Here is a 22,807-nt window from a genome sequence, read left to right as displayed (position 1 = left end):
ACCTACAGTAGAAATGCACATTACCGCAGATGTACAGTGCATCCGGAAAGTATTCACAACGCTTCACTCTTTCCACATTTTGTTATGTTACAGCCTTATTCCAAAATGTAATAAATTCATTTTTGTCCTCAAAATTTTACACACTATACCCCATAATGACAACGTGTAAAAAGTTTTTTGAGATTTTTTGCAAATTTAATAAAAAAAAACAACAACTAAGAAATCACATGTACATAAGTATTCACAGCCTTTACTCAATACTTTGTTGGTGCACCTTTGGCAGCAATTACAGCCTCAAGTCTTTTTGGAATATGATGTGACAAGCTTCGCACACCTATCTTTGGTCAGTTTCACCCATTCCTCTTTGCAGCACCTCTCAAGCTCCATCAGGTTGGATGGGAAGCGTCAGTACACAGCCATTTTCAGATCTCTCCAGAGATGTTCAATTGGATTCAAGTCTGGGCTCTGGCTGGGCCACTTGAGGACATTCACAGAGTTGTCCTGAAGTCACTCCTTGGATATCTTGGCTGTGTGCTTAGGGTCGTTGTCCTGCTGAAAGATGAACAGTCGCCCCAGTCAGAGCGCTCTGGAGCAGGTTTTCATCCAGGATGTCTCCGTACATTGCTGCATTCATCCTTCCCTCTATCCTGACTAGTGTCCCAGTTCCTGCTGCTGAAAAACATCCCCACAGCAGGATGCTGCCACCACCACGCTTCACTGTAGGGATGGTATTGGCCTGGTTTCCTCCAAACGCCTGGCATTCACGCCAAAGAGTTCAATCTTTGTTTTATCACGGTCTGAGAGTCCTTCAGGTGCATTTTGGCAAACTCCAGGCGGGCTGCCATGCATATAGCTCAAGCAGACCCTCCAACATGATGACCCCTTCTATCAGGAACAAAATGCTCTGCTTCTGGACTTCCCTCTTAATTTATAATTGCCTTAATCTGTGTTGAACTAGTTATTTGATAAGAAAGGTGTTTCTTCAACACGGATGACGACAACCATTAAAGCTGCATACACATACGATTTTGTTACCAACGATTTTATGAACGATTTTGTCAGATTTTTTTAAAGTGTAATGAACGATTTTTTTGAACTACAAATGATTTTTGCATATTCCCTTAATGAAAATCGTTGAGTTGGTCAGTCTGACTGAACTACAAACGTGAACGCGCATGCACGATAATCGTTCCATCGTTTTAACTGAGAAAGTGAACGATTGAACGAAAAACGATAATCGTTCAAAAAATCGTTGTGTGTGTAGGCAGCTTTAGAGATAAGTCCAGGAACAGAGCATTTTGAACCTGGTGGAAAGGGTCATGTTGGAGGGTCTGTAACTGCACGAACTCCTGGGGCGAGTCTAATTGAATAGAATGACAGAGGCCATACACACTGACTCACATACCCCAACCTGTACTCTGTTTTAGTCCAGGAATAGTTTGAATGAACCCTAGAGCCCTAACACTCTCCCCCATTGCCCCAGGGGCAAAGTGACAATACATCATTATAGCTCACAGTCGGGTCACTGCTGCTTCCAGTAATTACCGACTGAGTCCACAACTACACACTGCCAAAGCACAGAAACCCATCCGCTCCTCACATTGCCCTCTCTCTTCAGGCCAGGGGGCCCGAACCATGACTGACACCTCTCAGTACTCAGCGGCGGCTTGTCCTTCTCGGCCGCTCTCCCTCCCCCGTGATGTGGCGCCTCCCCCGTGTCCGCCATCTTGCGGCCGGTGACTGAGAGAATCTCGGCCCGTGAGAGTAATACCGAGCGCACACAGAAGCCCCGGATATTTCCCCGTGCGCTTCTCTTCGCGTAACTGGGATATTTCGCCCGGGTCCGGGGACCGTATTTGGACACTCGACACACACAGCCAGCCGGCGGAGGAACACGGCAACTCCGCACCTGGGGATAAAGTTCCGGCGAGGCCGAGTAGAGCTGTCTCCGTTCCCGGTACGTGTCTCCCCACATACAGCGGCGGCAGATGTACAGTGTGTATATATGTATTATCAGTGCGCGGCCGGCTGTATATTACCCTCCGACCTTATTATACAATTCATCTCTTTATCCCTATAATGTGCCTGCTGTATGCTGGCAGGAAACGTCATTCCCCCGTGTTATACAAGTTATCTGTAACTTGCAGTCTTCTTTTACAGGCGATATTACGAACTCGGTATTATTATAGCTCTTTGCAGTGTCTTTATTATCACTAATTAAAGTGATTACATATGTTTCCAAGTACTTCACCTTCCACTTTACATGCTGTTGTTTATGTGTATCTGCTCTTTAAATGATTCACCTAATGACCATAGAGTTACTTTATTTCGCCCAATGCACTATGTTTGGTAAGTAACTTATATCTCAGTATCCAAGCAGCCTGAAGCCAATTTTTTTTATATATATATATATATATATATATATATATATATATATGTGTGTTTTGTATGAAGACTCATTCTCATCTTTGTTGTGTTTTTCACATACAGTATGTATAAACAAACATGTGAATAGTGCTTTACAAATGTGACAGACAAGAATGATTTGTGCCTTCCCACCATTATGTTTTGGAATTTTAATGAAGCATATCAAATTTTAGAATACTGACAATATATGTCATAAATTATAATTGTAATGTATTAGTACAATATATTGCATTACGAAAGCACACGAAAATAAGTTACAAAACGCATCAATGAAACATGTATAAAGTGTGGTTTATTTTTACTGTATTGTCCAAGTCCATAAATGTGCTAGAATAGATATATGAAAGAAATAAAATTAGAAATTGAGAAAATTAAATCTAAGCAGCCTATGTATTAATAATGATAGCACTGCAGTTATTAACGGTCAGCATTGCGACAGATATTTTAATATTGAATGGAAATAACCACGCAATGTACAAAGTGTAACTCGCTCTGACAGTGGTAGTAAAAACATTGTGAACGACTACTAGGGGGAGGGGGAATCTGACACTGCGCATGCTCACAGTGTGAGTTTCCGGAGGCTGCTGGAGAGGCATTATAAGATCCCTGTGCTGCGAGGATGCTTCCATAGGCATAAAGCAGTTTGTGCTGTCTGAGGATGGCATAAACCAGAGGGTCAAACTAGTTTGGTACATAGTGGTCAGATCATAGTCCCCATTGATAATAATGGGGACAGCCATCTGTAGTGCTAATTAGCCTTCTGCAGAAGATTTCTGTAAAATCTCTTGCATCAAGCTGGGTACACACTATACGATCTATCGTCCGATATATATCACTTCGGCGGATCTAAACAATATATCGTACACATCATTTAGTGCGTATACCCAATCCGTCGTTCATTAAATCCTATCTGCTGTGCTGTACATCAGATGGGACGATTCCACGGCCAATGTGGTTAACATGTAACCATTCATCATGTGTGTACGGTGATGCAATGTATCGTTAAATCACATCCCCGGGTTGCACCATCGCAGAGTGTGTACCCAGCTTAAGGCTGTTAGTACATAATGCTGATACATATAATTATTCAAAACAAATTATGCAAAAATTAAGCCCTATGTGTCTTCTATCAGCTTAAAACTGTTTTTAGGCACTTCTCTAGGTCTTGTGTCTGCTTTGTTTATTTCCAATTCTAAAAGTAGATGCTAATATTTTCTTTTTAATATACGCTGCATACAGTCAAGAGTCTATTGTATACACAATATTTTGTTTAGAGCTTATTCAACTCCGCATGATGGCTGCTAGTGCTACATTGTGGCAAGTTTAATTGCACCCCTTAGAGAATTGCAGGAAAATTAGCAATGTTTCTTTACTTTAATATTCAGTGTTGTGTGCTTCCCACATTGCTTCTTCGCACTGTATTGAATTAAATTCTTCCCTTGCAAGCACCCAAATGTAATACCCATCTGATTTACTAATAGCTCTGAAACTCTCTAATACACTAAAGTTTAGCCATGTAAATTGCCATCTGGTCATTAAGCATGTTAACAAAATTTGATTGATTGCTCATTTGGTAGGTGGACACAATTTCTGAAGACACTCAGGGCTTTATTTATGAAGCAAGGGCTTACAACTTCCAGGCTTTACACTGGCTGCAGGTGCCGGTTTAAATGTTCACATGCAACCTGTTGGGAATCTGTAAATAAAGCCCCAGTGTTTGTTGGAGCCCAGTTATTGCAGTCAGCTACTAGATATAGATTTGACTGAGCATTAGTTTTTGGTCCATAAAAGTTGTGTTTTGGGTCAGTTTGGTTTGAACTACCGATTTGGCTATAAAAATATTAGTGTGTGTGTGGGTACCTTTTTATATACTGGGAGAATCCAAACATATTACAAACTTATTTTTAGGTTCAACAATGCTTTTCATACCTTATTATGTTTACAACCTAAATTATCTTCAAATTAGATTAAAAAAAATGTTAATGTAATGTAATCAAATATTATTTTTAAAGCAAAATTCACAGTATATTTTTAATGTTGTGGAAAAAGACAGCACACTATTAAAATGCAGATAATTCTTATTTCTTCTAGAGGATTAATAAAAGTAATATTTAAAAAAAAAATCTGAATCCTTGAATCGGCTGAATCCTAAAACATGGATTTGGCACCTATCTGAAAAAAAATCTTGTCCTTTATGCGTAAAAGCTTTGTGTGTAAAATGACTCAGTTACAATGGGTTTTAATTGGTATAGCAATCACTTTAAGGTTTGCATGGAACAATTTAATAACTTTTTAGGCACCTGACCTAGTGGAGCCAATATATAGCCTTTTAATTTGGTAGCAAACAGTGACTGAGGATTTACCTGAACAATATTCATTGGGCCTGACTTACATTGAAAGTGAATTTCATAGCTTCTTCCTCATGATTATTAGTTAAGCCCATAAAATGGGTGCCTACACTTGACAAGTCAACTTAAATAAAAAATAAAAAAATTCCCCACCACACCCAACTGGGCCAGCTTAGTCAGAATGCAGTTGACTTACCTGTTTGTTCTTTGATTGTGGGAATAAAGAGTGAGACAATAAAGCGCCACACACAGAGAGTTTTGAGAACAAATTGAATCCACGAAGTCAACAAGAAATAAATGAGCCAGTAAAATCACAATTCAGAGCTTTTCTATATGTTTTTTCAAATGACTTGGTTTGTAAGTATGGAAGTGATGCTACTCTAAAGGAGGGTGTTTAAAGAAATTTTATTTTGTTTACCTTGTTTTGCCATGAAAAAAGTTGTAAACTTTCCGGAACACAGTATGGTGCTTAATCAGCAGGACCACAGTGTAAAACATCCACCCCAATTGGAACAGCTTTGTCCCAATTTGACGGGATATAGTTAAAACACTGACGGCAGGGGCGCCGTCTGTTGAAATCTCGGCATTGGAATCCCGACCCGGGATTTAACATAGCCGGCTAGATCCTGACTCCAGCCCACAGACCGCCGCCAGAATCCCGACAGACAGCATCCAGATCTTGCCCTTAGCTGTTAGCCGTGGGGGAAAGGTTTAGGCACCTCTGGGGGGAGTTAGGGCTAGGCACCACCAGGGGGAGTTTAGGGTTAGGCACCACTAAGGGAGGGTTGGGGGGGAGGGGAGGGTTAGGGTACTTACCAGCTCCAGTCGGGATCTTCAGCATCTGTATTTAGTCAGACGGCTTGCCGGCCGTTGGCATTTCATACCCAACCAGAATGAGGAAGTGGAAGCAAAAAAAAAAGTATTTGTTTGGTAGCTGAAATCTGTTGGTATATTTAACAATTTAGTCAACATAGAGAAAGAGTGAGGGTTTTGTCCACACGGGCATTCTAAGCCATGCCATTATACATTATTATTATTATTTATTTATATGGTGCCACAAGTGTTCCGCAGCGCCTTACAAAGTACACATAAATAGGAGACCAGCGACTAACAGTACAGTACAATAGATTGCAGGACAAGGACATGGATAATATACATTGCTACATTAGCGACCATAACATCCAAATAAGCAACAGAGCATAAGCAACCAAGTGTTAGTTGCCCTAGTTGGGAGTAAGAAGTAGATGAAAGTAAATTAAGGAGAAGCACAAGAGGGTAGAGGGCCCTGCTCGTAAGAGCTTACATCATACTTTGCATTGGCTTCTACCCACTGATGGTGAATGAGTTTGTATATAAGAAACTGTTAATAAATAATAAATAAGCATTTGGAAGGGACACATGGCATTTATTAATGTACCTTCAAACATTTTAAAAATTGAGTATAGAATAATCTATAAACCTTTTGTAACAAGCAGTATGCTTAAGTGACTGGTGCACTTTAATATAAGTTTTCATATATTTTATGATACAACATATCAAATATGTTGAAGAATAGTCACATCTTTTTTATCCTTGCTAAGGTTATACACCATTTATTATAAATATTTATAATATCAAGAGACATTCTACTTTTTTTTTTAAAAACAATGCATCTGTTGATTTCTCTCATTTGCGAGTAACATCAATTCTCATGTACAGAAGGGAATCACTAGAGAACCGATGAAAAACCATGAATGGGGCAAATTATAACATGATGTGCTGGTGGCTCATCATGTATTGTATTCTCTTAGGCAGGGGGAATGGGTACTAATTGCCCGGGCATGCTGAGGCCAGTGCATTTGCATTGAAAGACGCAGCTGAAGGGGCCCGGCAGGGGTCCGATGCCGCCACCCCATCCTCCCTGTCATCTGAGCAGCCCAGCACACGCTGCTGTGTGCTGGGCTGCAAAGGGAGACTGCTGCTGCAGAGCCGAGTTGAACACACTATGAAATCTAAAGCGGAGTATACACTGGAGCAATATCTGCTCGATATGGCCAAATCGGAGCGACAAATCAGACATATCGTGCAGTGTGTATGCCCGTTTTGCATGTTCCCCTGGTTTCATGTGATATCGTATGATTGATGCGGCGCCGTGCATATTGATGAAGGACGGAACGAGTGATCGATCCATCATTCATTAAATCGGGTAGTGTGTATCGGCAATCATGCGATGTCCCAGGGTGAAGGCAAATCACGCTGAACATCGGACCGATTGCCGGTTGCTCCAGTTTTTAATGGACCGCTTTGCAGACAGGGCCTTATTCAGAATCCGTTTGGATTTTTTTTCTCAAGTTGCATTTTTCTTATTATGTGTGTGCAAATGTTCGCAATCTTCCTCTTTTTTTTCAGTCTCAAACGTGACTTGACTGTGTGGCTAGGTAGCCGTTACTGGAGTTGGTTTGAGCATGCAGTCGCAGGAAGTGAGCGTGCGTACAATCGAAGTGGGCGCGCAGTCGTAGCCACAGTGCAGTAATGGCATGGTGTGGATGTGTATTTGCTGAGTGCGACTAAAATGACTGCTGAAAAGTCTCAAACACAGTCTCCTGGAGTGGTTTGAATTGCTGGTGCTGGACCCTGGTGAAAGTGTAAAGGTGCTTACACACTTAGCGATATTTTACACGATTTGCCCGATTCCGATGCATCGTGACGACAAATCGTGTAAAATATGGCCAAATCGCAAGTGTCCACTCACGATGCCGATACACGTCCCCGCAGGTCGTACATCGCATCTTCAGATTTGCTGTGCTGTAGGGCAGATCTGACAATCTCAGTCACGATGCACTGGAATAGTTAGGAGGCACGATATATCGTTTGTCACATTGGACAGTTTTTAACACCAAATCGTGCCCACGACTTCCGGGGAGCTGCTGGGGAGAGTTCAAGGGGAAAACGGACACAATGTCAGATCGTGAGCACATCGCCAAGTGTGTAGGCACCTTACAGCTGATTATAATGACTGCGTGTGATTGGTCGTAAATGCTGAAAACACACCAATTTATGCAAAACCCCTTAAATTTACCCAACAGTGTTTCACAAGTGATTTTATTTTGCACTATATACTTGATTTATACAAATAATGACTGCTTCAGATTCAATTTAGGATGAGAAAGCCTGCACATATATTCTAAAGTGTCATAACAAAAAATAAAATGTTGCATTTTCATATTATCATGATCTATCTGCATTACATCTCTACCACTCCACACGGGTCCATTAACTGTTTCTTTTGTGTATTGCCATTTTTAACATTTTGTGAATACTTGCTGACCCACACCTTCCGTCGCCATCCAGACTTTTCTCAACCAGGTACGGCAAGGGGAGAGAATCGCAGCCACAAGTTACAGCTGACTGGCTCTGAACATGTTGCAGAGATTCAAATTAATTTGCAATCGCATTTTGCAATTACGCATGCGACTGATCCAGCATAATGCCCTTATTGTGCAGAAACAGATTGGTTGATTCATAAACAGGGGCAAGGCCAGTGATGTCACAGTAGCTGAATTGCTGCAGAATAAGGTTTTATGTGTGCATGATATTTTACCAGAACTCTGTCCTAAATATGTGAGAGGATTTATTTTATGTTTCTGACACTGGTCTTTGCCCTTTCCGAAGGACTAGCGCAATAGTCCTCCTAATTTTATCAATATAAACGCAGCACAAGTTTCTATAAAGATTTAGCAATTTTCTTAAATCACAGAGGATACAGTTAACATTAACCAAAGGGTTATGTATAACGTAGGGAGGGTTGTGCAAGTGGTGCAGTCACCCTGGGGGCGGCACTGTCTCGGCGCCACGGCACCTGTATCTGGCTAGCACGACCAGTAGCGCTGCTTCAGTGCTGCCTGCATGCACATTTCAGTATGTAGAGCCGCCTTAAGTGTCCGTGCAGCTCACCGCTTCTACTGCCGACGGCATGGGTCCCATTGCGTGGCGTCACTTGTTCCTGGGGCAGAGGCTGCACAGGATGGCAGTGAGCCCTGCTTCACAGCAGACAATAACATCTCCAGATCTCATTCTCTTCATCACATAGAAATTCTGTAGCATAATGGTGGCCATTTTGGATAGATTCCTTGTATTCCATTATAATCTGCTTAAAAGGGCACCATATTTAACTTTGTGCGCTGGATTTTTTAATATATAGTGACACACCACTTACTGGGGCTGATTCTGAGTCAGACGCCAAATGGCTGTATTTGTAAGCAGCCATGGAAGACTGATTTACTACCTTATGCTAATGTAAGATTCCATTCAGATATGGGAGGAGCCTGGAAGTTGGAAGCTTCTCCGCTCACTGAGTTTAATATTCCACAATTGTACTAATAAAGTTGCTGCAAAAAACATCTATAGAATTTGTATGTAGATAAATATCATCTGCCCACCCTATATTTACAACCACATTATAAAATAAATGCGTAATAATAAAAAAAAAATCACTTAACTTCTCAAACCAGTATTACCATACTCATACACATTATTTGAAAATTTCTTTCTCTGACTGAATGCTTACTCAATAGAAAAAAACTGCGTTTGAATTAAAGTGCAAATTGCTTTATAGAGGTGTAATCCCATGTTCACATTGCTCCCGCATACTGAAAAATCAGGTTTAACATTCAGAATTGCTCATACCTGTATATGTTATTGAGTATTAAAAATAATGTCAAAATAATACAGCATCGGGATATGGTATAGTTCCCTTTTAGGCAAATAGTGGACAGTTAGTTTAACAGGTTACTTTTACATACTTAGTCTCAATAGTTTACTGTAATAGTTTTAAGCAAGTCAGTGAATCCTTGATTGAGGCTGAAAGTTCTCCTATGAAGTTTAAAACCACTGAAAATGGCACATCTGTACTATACCATTCACATTGCTAAAAATAATTGTGCAGTCTAGAAACACCCTCCATTCTGTTCTCCGCAGTATTTTTATTCATGGCCACATGGTTATTCCATCTCTCTTCCCGTAACATGATAAGATCATATGATGTTGAAGCAGCCAGACACGATGTAGTTACAGCATAAAATAGATATATAATCTTGTCACACACACCTGTACTCCAGTCTCAGCTAATGACACGCAGTTGTAGTCGTTATTGTTTTTAGTTCTTATAATGTCAATTCAGTAGCTAAAGTAGCCTAATATCTCAAGTAGATGAAAACTATAGTTTGTCACTAAAACACTGACCTATTATGCAGTGTACATTCAAACAAATGATGTACAGTGAAATTAAACTGAAGTTAAAGATAGCCCTGTCCAATTGAGCTTGCACTCTAAAGCTGGGTAACATTTGTAGCTGTTGGTAGGGAAAGTGTGTGGCTTAAAGGCAGAATCCTTCTTGGTAACAAATCTTAAAGCAGCCTTTGGCCGCCTGGTATTTCTGTGCAGTTACCAGTGGTGCGGTATGGTTGGAACATGGCAGTGGAAGAAGAGACATTAAGACAGTCAGCTGCAGGCAATCATGACTGCCCTTCACCATTTCCATTAACCAAACCTACTTCCTCTTCTGATTCTAGAAAATGCTTTTGTTTTTTTACTGATGTATTCTTGTGGTTACCTGCCAGTTTTGAGTAGTAAGATGTCCAGCATTTTTATTCTGGATCGTGGTCAATGCTTGACACATCTAGCCAGAACACTTTTTCACCATGTTCACAGAAGACCGCAATGATCTCCAGTGGAGAAAGGGAGATGATGTCACTATTGACAGTTGAATTCAGAATGTCCAACAGCTGAACCAAGATTTGATTCCATTAGATCTTCAAAACAAACCTTTCCTTTGCATTATTAATTTCTCACTGTCTCTGCAAATGGTTAAATAGTTTATATTATTAAGAAGATGATGTGAGAGCTTATACAGTCACTGCCAATTATTGGCCCCTCCGCACCACAACTTGAACTCAATGAAAATGGCTTTGGCTCTCTTCTTTATTTCAGTCTTGGAGACTAGCTGTATGAGTTATTTTAGCTCATGTCATTGTGTGCTTGCTATTTGTAATGGAGGGGGGGAGATGGGGTGGCATGCTGTCACAGTGGAAGGTAGGGAGGGAGGCTTTCCAAACATGCTAGGGAAGATGTGATGGGAAAATGAGGAGGAAGCCATACACTTGCACACGAGAAGTGGGAAGGGGTGAGACAGGCCCATTCATCATTATTAATATTATTATTTATATAGAACAGGAATATTCCATTGCACTTTACATTTATAAACTAAACAATAATAAAATGAAACTGGAATACCAGAATGATAAAGAGGTCAGAGTACCCTTGCAGTCCATATGGGTTGTTAAATGTGCTAGCTCTTGGTGAGGTCTATGTCCAGTCCGCCCTCTTTTGGGCACTCACCTTGTCTCATAGAAATACTGCTCCCCGTTGCTCACCTGGTAAACTGAGAAGTCGTCCCAGAATCGCATATAGATACTGGATATAGGCGGCACTCAGGAATAGGTAGAACTACAGTAGCAGGAGATGCCAAATGTAATACTAAAGTTTCAATACCTTGAGGAAAATACAAAATATTGACACATCACCTATACCCAATATTTCTCTCTTTCAGATTATTCTATTCTACAACTTACATTTATTTAATATTTTCTTAGATTGATGTTTATATATTTAGCATGTTTTGCTGCTCCAATATGTTTGAGATGCCTGGGCCATGAGGTTCCAGGTGCATGGCCTGGATCCATGCCTTTCAGAATGTGTCCCCAGTTATAGAATGCCACTTGTGAAGATTGCGTCTTCAATGGAGAAGCACTTGATGCTTTAGCTTTTCCCAAGGCAATCTCATAATATCAGCACATTATGGGCCTGATCCAGAGCCCCATGCACTGCCGATGTTCACCGAGTTGAGCAATTTTTTGAAACTCTTATGGTGCATGCATTACACAGAGTGTACCCACAAAGGCACTGTTGAAATTGAGATGCGCAATATCGGAGGTGGCTTGGAAAATGCTGGGTAGTGATAGGGTGGTGGGTAAATAGACGCAAGGGCTTGTTATGGGAGCATCACTGAGGTGTTTGCGTACTCAGGCGCTCATTCGTTCACTGTGGAGGCCATACTCAGACGGTAAATAAAGTTTTGATGATGCAACCAATGGTGTCGTCTAAAGATGCACCATGTGGTATAACGGTGTCTGCGGACGCTGAAAATGGGCGTTTCGATCCGTGCACATTCGTACACACTGATGTACACCTGGGAAGGACTTTGTAGTTGCATTTGCATAAAGTTGCAGAGGACCGACTGCCAGAAGACGCAGCTGCGTCCACCTCTGAATCAGGCCCTATGGAATCAGGCCCTAGGAATGCTGTATTACACATTCGTATACTGTGTTGTGTGTATGGCTGGCGCGATATAACGTTCCATCGTGCTGTGTCGTCGCTGGGTACACACATCGTATAGTGTGTACCCAGCTTAACTCTAAATTGCAGTGTAAAAATAAATCTGCCCAATATATGGAAGCTACATGCAAAAGCTTTGCTTCCAACTCTGAATCAGTCCTTTAGGGACCATCTGAATCATGCCATCTATCTAAAGGTGGCCATATACTGTCAGTTAAAAATCATCATTAGCCAGGCAGACCAACTGTCTGACATTACCATACACTGTCAGATAGTTGGTCTATCTGTCTATGGTGAGTATATTCGATTGCATCAATTATTACATCTGTCGGGCTTGCTGAGAAGTTTTTTCATGTCCGACAGACCAATAATTGTTATACTGTGCAGTTAACAGCCCTATCAGGCAATTAATGGCTGATCGGTCCGATAATAGCACGCTGTATGGCTAGCATAAGTAATTGCTGTATTAAACTCTAGTATAAGTAACGTAGACCTTTTTAGATACTCTACACCGTTAAATGAATTACTATTCACACAAGTATATATTTATTTTTCCATATTGTTTCTCATTATAATGCCCCTAACATTAGTAAAACACATGTATTACAATTTGCTACAAAAATAAAGCCATATGTGTCTCTAAGTAATAAAATAAGCTTAGCTTGGGTAGACTAAATGATTAAAAAATGATTTCCATTCAATTTCATACAGAACAAAATGTGCAAAGACAGGAAGATATGAAGCGATTAAAAATTATAATGTTATAAGAGAATATCTAATGTTAGGTTTTTCTTTTAGAATGCTGTAGTTGGTATCTTATACTACATTTACTACATTTCACACCTTTTGTATTTATTTTTCTTCTTTATTTGTTTAGATCATTTATCTTCAGCAAATTATACTTGAATAAACAATATCTTATTACTTTATATTTAGGTCTCAGTATACAGTACTGTCCTGGTATACCATCTTTAGACACAGCCCAAATGTATGTGTTTGGTCGTCTACGTCACTTGCTTTGAGACTGAATCTATTTATTTGCAAGGTAAGAACTGATTTTTCATACGGATGGGTGTTATGTGGTACAGTGCTATTTCTGGTCCTGTTGTAGAGAGCTCTAGTGTTGGTCAGTATGATTGATTTATCGAATGTTTCCCAGTGTGTGACCTGCCACTGTCCGAGTATGTCTGAGTATCACTGGGGTGGTACACCGGTCAAACCGTAATGCTGGTGTTCTAAGGCAAACTCACGGAGGACAGAAACCTCCCATGGAGCAGAAGGGCAATGCTGCAGTAACTCATCATACCCATTCACTATTCTGTTATTGGACTATCTTTACAATTGTTGCCACACATTCTGCAATATTACTGATGATTTTGGACCTGAAAAATGTCTCTACATGCGTGGTGCTCACAACAAGCACAATGTCCAGTAATGTTACAACCAAATTATGTCAATGATGCCTGGATATCTGGTCTGCCGTGTATCATATGCTGGCCATACACTAGTATGACCAGCATAAGATAAGATTCATCTCACGATTTCCCTTGAACTCCCTGGCAGTCCCGTCTGCACGATTTGGTGCTTATGTTCATACGATCTCACGTACGATCATTCGCCCCGATGGATCATGTGTCCGACCATCCGAACGGCGTCATTTGTTAAAAAAAAGACTCATTTACACCTGGGTGAGGGAGATCCGTGATGCATGCAGCTGTCTTTAATAAAATAAACACAGATGCATGGCTGGTTCAGTGAAAACTATCCGTGCATCTGTCAAAATATATATATAATTTTTTTTAAATTGTGTGCGCCCCCCCCCCCTCCCCAAACAGCAACCAGGCCCCCCCCTCCCCAAACAACTTAAGGGTCCCCCGTATGTAAGCACAACCTGCACCGGGCTAGTCAGTACAGGCCCTGGTTGCCAAAATATGGGGGACAAACGACGTAGGGGTCCCCCTTATTCTGCTCAACCAGCACTGGGCTCTGATTTAGTCCTGGTTCTGGAAATGCATGGGGAAAATTGAGTAAGTTCCCCTGTATTTTCCAGAACCAGCTTCTGACTTTTTCTAGCTTGTTGCTGATGCCACAGCCCCCAATAAAGGGGTCCCCCCCTCCCGGGCACCCCAGGCTTAGGCTGATAGCCCGGGGCTATCCCCGGCACCCCTGGGGTGGTGGGTGCTGGGTTGATGATGTATAAGTGTAGTGTAAAAAAGGAAGTGAAAACATTGTCTTTACGAGTAGAACTGCACGTCCCAGCAAGCCTCCCCCACATGCTGGTACTTAGAGAACCACAAGTACCAGCATGTGGGGCATTAAGGGTCCGCTGGTACCTGTAGTTCACCTGTATAGAGATGTTTAAATAAACTAAACACAATACACACACACCGTGACAGTATAGTTTTAATACATGCATACACACACACACGCTCACACACTCACCTGCATTACCTGGACTGGTCCTGTTGTCCCTGTAGGCATCCTTGGTCTTGGTAAAACAAACGAAAAAATTCGACCCACGAACAAGGTAACATCCTTGAAGAATGTTACCTCCTGAATGAATGGCTCAGATGTGGCATTACCCTTCGTAGTGCCGTGTCTGAGCGTTCATTGGCTGAGAGAGGTCAGCCCCCGCCTCTCTCAGCCAATGAATGGCTTCCGCATGATAACCTTTAGTAACTCTGCGGCTCTCACCATTGACTTCAATGGTGGAGCCGTTCATTGGCTGAGAGAGGCGGGGGCCGACCTCTCAGCTAATGAACGCTCAGACACGGTACTACAAAGTGTAATGCCGCGTCTGAGCCATTAATTCGGGAGGTAACATCCTTCAAGGATGTTACCTTGTTCGTGGGTCTGATTTTTTTGTTTTTTTGTTTTACCAAGACCAATGATACCTACAGGGACAAGAGGACCAGTCCAGGTAATGTAGGTGTGTATGTATGTATGTATATTAAAACTATACTGTCACGGTGTGTGTATTGTGTTTATTTAAACATTTCTATACAGGTGAACTACAGGTACCAGCGGGCCCCCACATGCTGGTACTTGTGGTTCTCCAAGTACCAGCATGCAGGGAAGGCTTGCTGGGACCTACAGTTCTACTCGTAAAGACAATGGCCCTCATTCAGAGCCGGACGCTCTGAGCAGAGCGCACGCTCTGAATGAGGGCCGTCCTCCATAATTATGGAGCGTCCTCCTGGACGCTCGTATAGCTGTGGGTCACCACCCACAGCCTATACGAGCGTGCAGGTTGATGGCCGCGATGGTCTTGACCATCGCGACCATCGCCACTGCGAGCCGGAGCCTGCGGTTGAGTTTCTCATCCGCAAGGCCCGGAGTGATTTTGGCTCTATCAGAGCCAAAATCACTCCCACTGACATCACTAGTGATGTCAGTGGGCCGGCTTCTGACGGTAAGCGTTCCCTTGGGAACGCCCCCGTCTGGGAGGCACGCCCCCGGCATGCCCACCAAAGGGGGCGTGCTGTCAATCAACATCGACAGCACGCCCCCTTTGATCAGACACAACGAGCGAAGGAAAGTCCTTCGCTCGTCGCGTCTGGCGCATGCGCACGACGGAGCTCCCGCCGTCGTGCGCATGCGCAGTGCACACCATCGACCCACTTGCGAGCGGACAGCCGCTTGCGAGTGGGTCTGAATCAGGGCCTATGTTTTCACTTATTTTTTTACACTACACTTATACATCATCAACCCGGCACCCACCGCCCCAGGGGTACCCCGGGCTATCAGTCTAGGCCTGGGGTGGCCTGGAGAGGGAGGGGACTCCTTTTATTGGGGGGGTCCCCAGCTCCCCAGGGATCCCCGGCCTGGACTGACTAGTGGTCGGGGTTGATGCTTTGGTTTGGGGACCCGGTGAAAGGGCTCCCTGGGTTGTGGCATCAGCCCCCTGCTAGAAAAAGTCCGGTGCTGGTTCTGGAAAATTCAGGGGGACCCTATGCATTTTTTCCCCCTGTATTTCCAGAACCAGGACCGGATCAGAGCCCAGTGCTGGTTGCGCAGAATGCGGGGGACCCCTACGTCGTTTATCCCCCGTATTTTGGCAACCAGGGCTGGTATTGACTAGCCCGGTGCTGGTTGTGCCTACATACGGGGGACCCCTACGTTTTGTTCCCCGTATGTTGCACAACCAGCACTGGGTCACTAATAGCCCGGGGCTGGTTGCTCTTTGGGGCGGGGGGGCACGCTGTTTTTTTTTTTTTTCCCACAGATGCACGGATGGTTCTCACTGAACCATCCCTGCATCTGTGTTTATTTTATTAAAGACAGACGCATGCGTCTCGGATCTCCCTCACTCGTGCGTGCATCAGGTTTTTTTTGTTTGTTTCTTTTTAACAAATGATGCCGCTCGGGCGGTCGGACGCATGATGCACTGCATGCGCAAATACACGGCACGATCTACATACGATCATGACACATCTGATCATACAATACGTTTTCAGAGCTGCAGGAGCGCGCACTGGATCGTATCCCTACCTAAATGCTACACGATTTCCACACGATTCATCGTACGACGTGTCGAAAATCGAGCAATCGGCGCTAAATCACGCTAGTGTATGGCCAGCATAACTGTCTTTCTGCTATCTCCTCCCGGATGTCCCTGAGCTTTCACAAACTTAATATGTTTAAAAACAAACTAATTGTATTCCTTCTATCAAGGACCCATCACCTCCCCTAATCATTCGGTATGTTGGCAATACCACACTTTCCACTGTCCCCCAAGTCCGCTGCTGAGCATCATTCTTAACTCCTCCCCTTCAGTCTGTCTCACAACCTTGCTGCCTCCACCTTTATAGTACCTCTAGAATCAGACCTCCCCATGGATGCCATCAAAACTCTCATTCATGGACTCATAATTCATCTAGACTGCTGCATTATGATCCTCTCTGACCTTCCTCTTAAGGTGCCCATACATCTGCAACGGATCGCCGTGATGCAGGGATGGGATCGGAAATTTCCGATCGCCATCGGATATTTCCGATCGACCAACATCGATGTTCTGCAATACGTCGCTGGGTCGCGGACATTTGACATGTTAAATGTCCCTGATTTGACAATTGCGATAATTTTTTGATTGCGATCGTCAAATCGCTGAAATCCAACATGTTGGATTTCTGCGATCCTGGGTTGCAGTGTGTATCCCACTGCAATCTATTATGAATGCAATCATCTTTATCACTTACATCTGTCACCACTCTATGTGAATCCTCCCCTTCAGCACCTCTGACAACACACCTAACCTCTGTTTTAGATAACCCTCCTTGTAATACCCAAACCCTATTATTATTATTACTACCAGTTATTTATATAGCGCACACATATTCCGCAGCGCTTTACAGAGAATATTTGGCCATTCACATAAGTCCCTGCCTCAGTGGAGCTTACAATCTATATTCCCTACCATATGCTCACACACATACACACTAGGGTTCATTTTTGTTGGGAGCCTATTAACCTACCAGTATATTTTTGGAGTGTGGGAGGAAACTGCAGTACCCGGAGGAAACCCACGCAAGCACAGGGAGAATATACAAACTCCACACAGTTAGGGCCGTTTTGGGAATTGAACCCATGACCTCAGTGCTGTGAGGCAGTAATTCTAACCATTACACCACCTGTGCTGACCCTCGTAGACTGTAAGCCATCACAGGAAGGACCTTCTTCCTTTGGTCTCTCTTTCTCGCATTATCCCTGTCACTAATGCACATTTGTTCCTCTGTGTTAATTTTTTCCCAGTATCGCCAGAGGCTCCAGCCAATGAAATGCAGCTTTAAAGTGCAAATCAAGCACATGTAAATAGATATGAAAAAAATGCAAAATGAGAGAGTATTTGTATATATGTGCACATTTAACTTGTGTTGTACTGTGAACGTTTGATTTTCTTTTTCTTCTTCTTCTTTCAATTATTCTGATGTGCGTGTGAAGCGTTCTCATAGAGTACATCTATCTCAACAGGAGTGGATTGTAAACTCGATGAGATTTGGTTAAAAAACATTTAGATTTTGTCATATACATTTTCCTTAAATAGGATAATTTCCAAATTCATCTCAAAAACAGGTTTAAGATTTTTAAAATGTGCACATAAACGATGTCTGTGTTGTTATGTTATGTATGTGCCAGCACATTACACACATTACTCACATACTCAAACATTTGCCCACCAATTATATTTTTCCAGTTTACGACAGCAGCTGAAGAGCACTTGTGCACGTCTGTGCTTATGCATACTACATGTGCCCAGCATCATTACTAAACATATTCAAATACAAAAATGAAAAACAGCCTGAGTAGATGAAAAATACTCACAAGGAAGATAGACTAAAAAGAGAGAATAAAAGAGTGATGGTAAAGTAAAAAGAACAATCACTATTGGTGAGAGGTAGAGACAACAGTAGAAACCGTGATGTAGACAAAATTAAAAAAAAAACAAAACAGAATCGGATAGTCTAAACCACAGGTTCTCAAACTCGGTCCTCAGGACCACAAACAGTGCATGTTTTCCAGGTCTCCTCACAGATTCACAAGTGAAATTATTAGCTCCACCTGTGGATCTTTTAAAATGTGTCAGTGAGTAATGAATATACCTGTGCACCTGCTGGGTGACCTGGAAAACATGAACTGTGTAGGGCCCTGAGGACTGAGTTTGAGAACCTCTGGTCTAAACTGGAGAAAGAGCCTGTGTAGAAAAAGCAGACTGAATAGAAACAGAGAGTAATACAAAATGAGAAAGCACTTTCACTATGAGAGATGGAAAAAAGGTAGCGAGAGAGAAAAGCGGGTGAGAGAACGAGAGGAAGATGGGGGAGAGAGAGACAGTGAAAGAGGAGAATGGTGAGTTTAAATGCGCACATAACCACAAATGTATATGCATTTTTACTTGTGTTTGAAGTTTTTGAACATATTAAAAATGCATTACACACAGTAATGTGTACATAGACTTATAGAACATATAGCAAGTTATAGCCACTTTATATGTTAGGTAGTGGTGTCTACAGAGCCACCGAAACATCCGACGGGCCCCAGTGCTAGAGAGGGAGTGTGGCCATTCATGGGGGTGTTGCCATGCCTCGGTCAGCATATTGTTTATTGTTAAGAATATGCATGCAGAAAGGGGGGCATTGCTACACCTCCCTGACTGACCCGGCCTTCCGTTCTCCCCAGAGAAACTTGCGCCCAGGTAAACGGTACCCGCCCTACCCCCCTATTGGCAACTGGGTCTATTTTGTGTTTGTATTGCACACTCCATATTTTTTGCATTTGTTACCTTATTTTGCTGTCACTGGATTGCATGCTGTTCAGAATACAATTATAAAATAAGTATGTGTATCCAAAGTGTTATAACTGAACCTTTTGCGAGTATAACTCATCCTGGAAGGTGCTTGTCTTTATTAATACAGTGTTCCAAACGTATGAGGTGAAAATGGAGAAACACCTCCTTCTAATTTTATTTTTCATACTTGCAGTTTTAGATTGAATAATTTCTGGAACAAGTGCATATCAGTAATTTGCTAACTGGGTTGTGTGCAATATATTCAGTGTTAGCTATATGGATAACAGGCTGTGAAGAGCCTGGTTTACTCGTAACTGTGATAATGACTTAATACTGCACACAATTACTAATTAGACACATGGGGAAAGCTGTCTCCTAGACAATTCAATTCCCAATGCATCATAATTGCGTCCCCAGCTGACAACAGGAAACACTGATAATGACATTTCCTGAATGAGAGAGATTATCTGGTTTAACATACAGCTGGATGTCTGTGTTATGGTATATGTGTGTGCCAGCGTATTACCCACATTCCTCACATATTCAAACATTTGCCCACCAATTATATTTTTCCAGTTTACGACAGCAGCTGAAGAGCACTTGTACACGTACGTGCTTATGTGTACTGCATGTGCCCACCATCATTACTAAACATATTCAAATACAAAAATGTAAACAACAGCCTGAGTAGTCGAAAAATACTCGCAAGGAAGATAGACTAAAGAGAGAGAATAGAAAAGAGTGATGGTAAAGTAAAAAGAACAATCACTATTGGTGAGAGGTAGAGACAACAGGAGAAACAGTGAGGTAGAGGCAGAACACACAAGATGTTGGTGAGGTGTGAATCAGACAGTCTAATCAGAAGAAAAATCCTGTGAGCAAAAGCAGACAGAATAGAAACAGAGAGTAATACAAAATGAGAAAGCACTTTCACTATAGGGTCTATTCATCATCACTTAATTTCTCGAAAACAGGTGAAATTTAACATTTTCACCTGCAAATGTTGAAATTAAGTTATCGGGCCATTCATCAAGAGGGTAAAGCAGGAGACCTCACAGATATCTCCTGCTTACCTTCCTCTCGCGGAATAGCCCGCTGTCCCCATACTCTAGTATAGGGACAGAAATCATCAAGCTTGATTGCAGGAGCATTCGCCATCTTCAGATGGCGAGTGCTCCCGCTCCTTACCTATGAGAAGAAGTCACGAAGAGTGATCCTTTGTGGATCCCTCAGCCCCTGTCTGGCTCCTTCCGCTGGACGTCGGGGCTCTTGTGCGCATGCGTGACTTGTAGGTCACGCATTCACACTTGTCTCACTGCCCCGAAAAGATGCTACCTAATCATCAAGTGCTTTAATATCTCAGTACAAGATATCTTTGCTGAAAAATTAGAAATAATGCTGTGAAAGCAGAAATTCACATATACTGGAGGTCCTCCTCACCAACAAGCATGAAAGAGTGGTTGGCTAGAAGAGAATTCTACATGACTATGGATGATATGTCAATGACAGTAGTAAAGCTTACAAAGACCTGGCTACAGTGGCTAGAATTAAGGAAACACGCGCATATAAATGAAGAGGCGAGTGGATGAGTATGTTGTCGCGAAGCCGGTGGACCTAATCTTGACAGCTGGCTTCCCGACTGCTTAATCCCGGCGAGGGTTAAATGACAGGCGTCTAAATCTACCGACGCCGGGAGACTGGCGCCCGGCATCCCGATCGAAGGGATGCCGAGCGCGGATAGCCGTGGGGGGGTTAGGTTTAGGGTTCCCAGGGGGGACTTGGGGTTAGGCTAGGGGGATGGAGGGCCAGGGTTAGGCACCCCCGGGGAGGACTTAGGGTTAGGCACCCCCCCGAGGGACTTAGGTTTAGGCGGTGGGGAAGGGGGGGTTAGGTTTAGGCACTGGGGGGGAAGGTTAGGGTTAGGCACCCCTAAGGGTTAGCTTTAGGGGGTAGAATAGGTTAGTGAATACTTACCTGGGGACGATCGGGATTTTCATCCTTGTCGGGCTGACGCTGCCGGGATTTCAACCGCCGGGCATGGGTCCGGCGGTAAATCATACCGATTCCGAGTGGATGAAGGTGTTATGTTTACAAGACACTGAGATATTTACAGTTAAAGATAAATTGACATGAATTGCACATAGCACTTTTATCAGTAAAATATATCCGTAAATAGACTACCAACATTTAAAATAACATTGTTAATATGATCCCTAGGTCATAACTTTTTCTTTAATGGATGAAGAAGTTTTTTTTTTTAGAAAATTGTTACGTAGCCTCTTTCACTTTTTCTTCTTTAGGATCCACAGGAACTGCCTTGGGGAATATGTGGTTTGGAGGAAACCAGGCACCAAACAGTCAACTCTTTCCGGTCTCAGGATGCACTGGGTCCTCCCCCATATATACCCCGCCTCCGGCCACAGGTCCTCAGTTTTGCCATTTGGTGCGGCAGGAGACGCACCATTATAATGGACTGAACTGAGGCAGTCCCAAGTTTTGTTTTTTGTTTTTTCTCCAAGAGTTTAGCAGCAGGGCATCTAATAAGACACCTGGTGCTGCGACTCCATCTACCACCATCGCCGCTGCAACACCAGTAATCTGTGTGGTCTGGTGATTTCGCAGGGTCGCGGCGGAGCTTGCTAGCTGCGATGCCGCGCCCTGGACTGCAACCAGAGGACACAGGGAAGTCAGGTAAGAGCGAGGCAGTTCTTGCTTCCAGCGTGGGAGATACATTAGAAGCTGATGCAGTGAGGGCCCGGTTCAGTCTGCCCCTAAACTAGACCACCGGGGCCATATCGCTTGTTGCCGGGGATGATCTTCAGACACATTCTGTTTCTGGGAGGCCAGATTCCTGATTGGTTGTGCAGCATAGGGGACGTAAGCTCTCACCCCGGCAGCCGCTCCCCTGACTCAGAAGCCAGGTTATGGAAGTTTTGCTTGCCTGGGTCGCTCTGCCCACCTCTGTCTATGAGACGCTCACTGACCACGTTTCTGTGCTCTGTGAAAGCTTCTTGGTTTCAGGAGGTGTTGGGATCTCCCTGTATACCTCTCCCCCAGGGGCCAGCTATATAATGCTCTATATTCTATCAATCAACTCTGTTAGGGTTTTGAGTAGTTGATTCAGAGCCCATTGCAACTAAAGGTTGTATCTGCATTGTATGTGACTTTGAGCTAGCACTGCTGTGTTTTACTGTCAGCCATTTCTATCACTGTTGTTTTTCCTCATCCCTCTGTACATGTGGTGGGGATGGTTTTTTGTAAAGTTTCTCTTTTCACTAATATTAGTGAATTCAATAAGGAAAAAGTCGCATTTGCTTTACTTTGTACCTTTGCACCTTATATATGTCTAAGGACAAAGGCAAACATGAGGCTGAGG

At 42.9% G+C, this 22,807-nt stretch overlaps 1 protein-coding gene across 8 annotated transcripts in view; it reads left to right on the top strand.

The window, feature by feature from the left end:
- Positions 1 to 1,552: 1,552 nt before the first annotated feature.
- The window catches only part of PPP6R2 (protein phosphatase 6 regulatory subunit 2), a 122,549-nt gene continuing 101,294 nt past the window's right edge, over positions 1,553 to 22,807 (top strand). For 2 of the 8 annotated variants that reach the window (XR_015869824.1, XM_088447364.1), the window contains exons 1-2: positions 1,555 to 1,957; positions 13,083 to 13,191. The gene's annotated coding sequence lies outside the window, so the exon portion shown is untranslated. Of the gene's footprint in view, positions 1,958 to 13,082; positions 13,192 to 22,807 lie in introns of all 8 variants that reach the window. The other 6 variants (XM_088447374.1, XM_088447352.1, XR_015869820.1 and 3 more) reach the window with 5 other exon arrangements.

This window comes from Taudactylus pleione, unplaced genomic scaffold (assembly GCF_031769625.1).
Source record: "Taudactylus pleione unplaced genomic scaffold, aTauple2 ptg000019l, whole genome shotgun sequence".
Taxonomy (NCBI): domain Eukaryota; kingdom Metazoa; phylum Chordata; class Amphibia; order Anura; family Myobatrachidae; genus Taudactylus; species Taudactylus pleione.
Note: the sequence above shows the minus strand (reverse complement) of the source record. Positions and strands in the feature narration are given on the sequence as shown.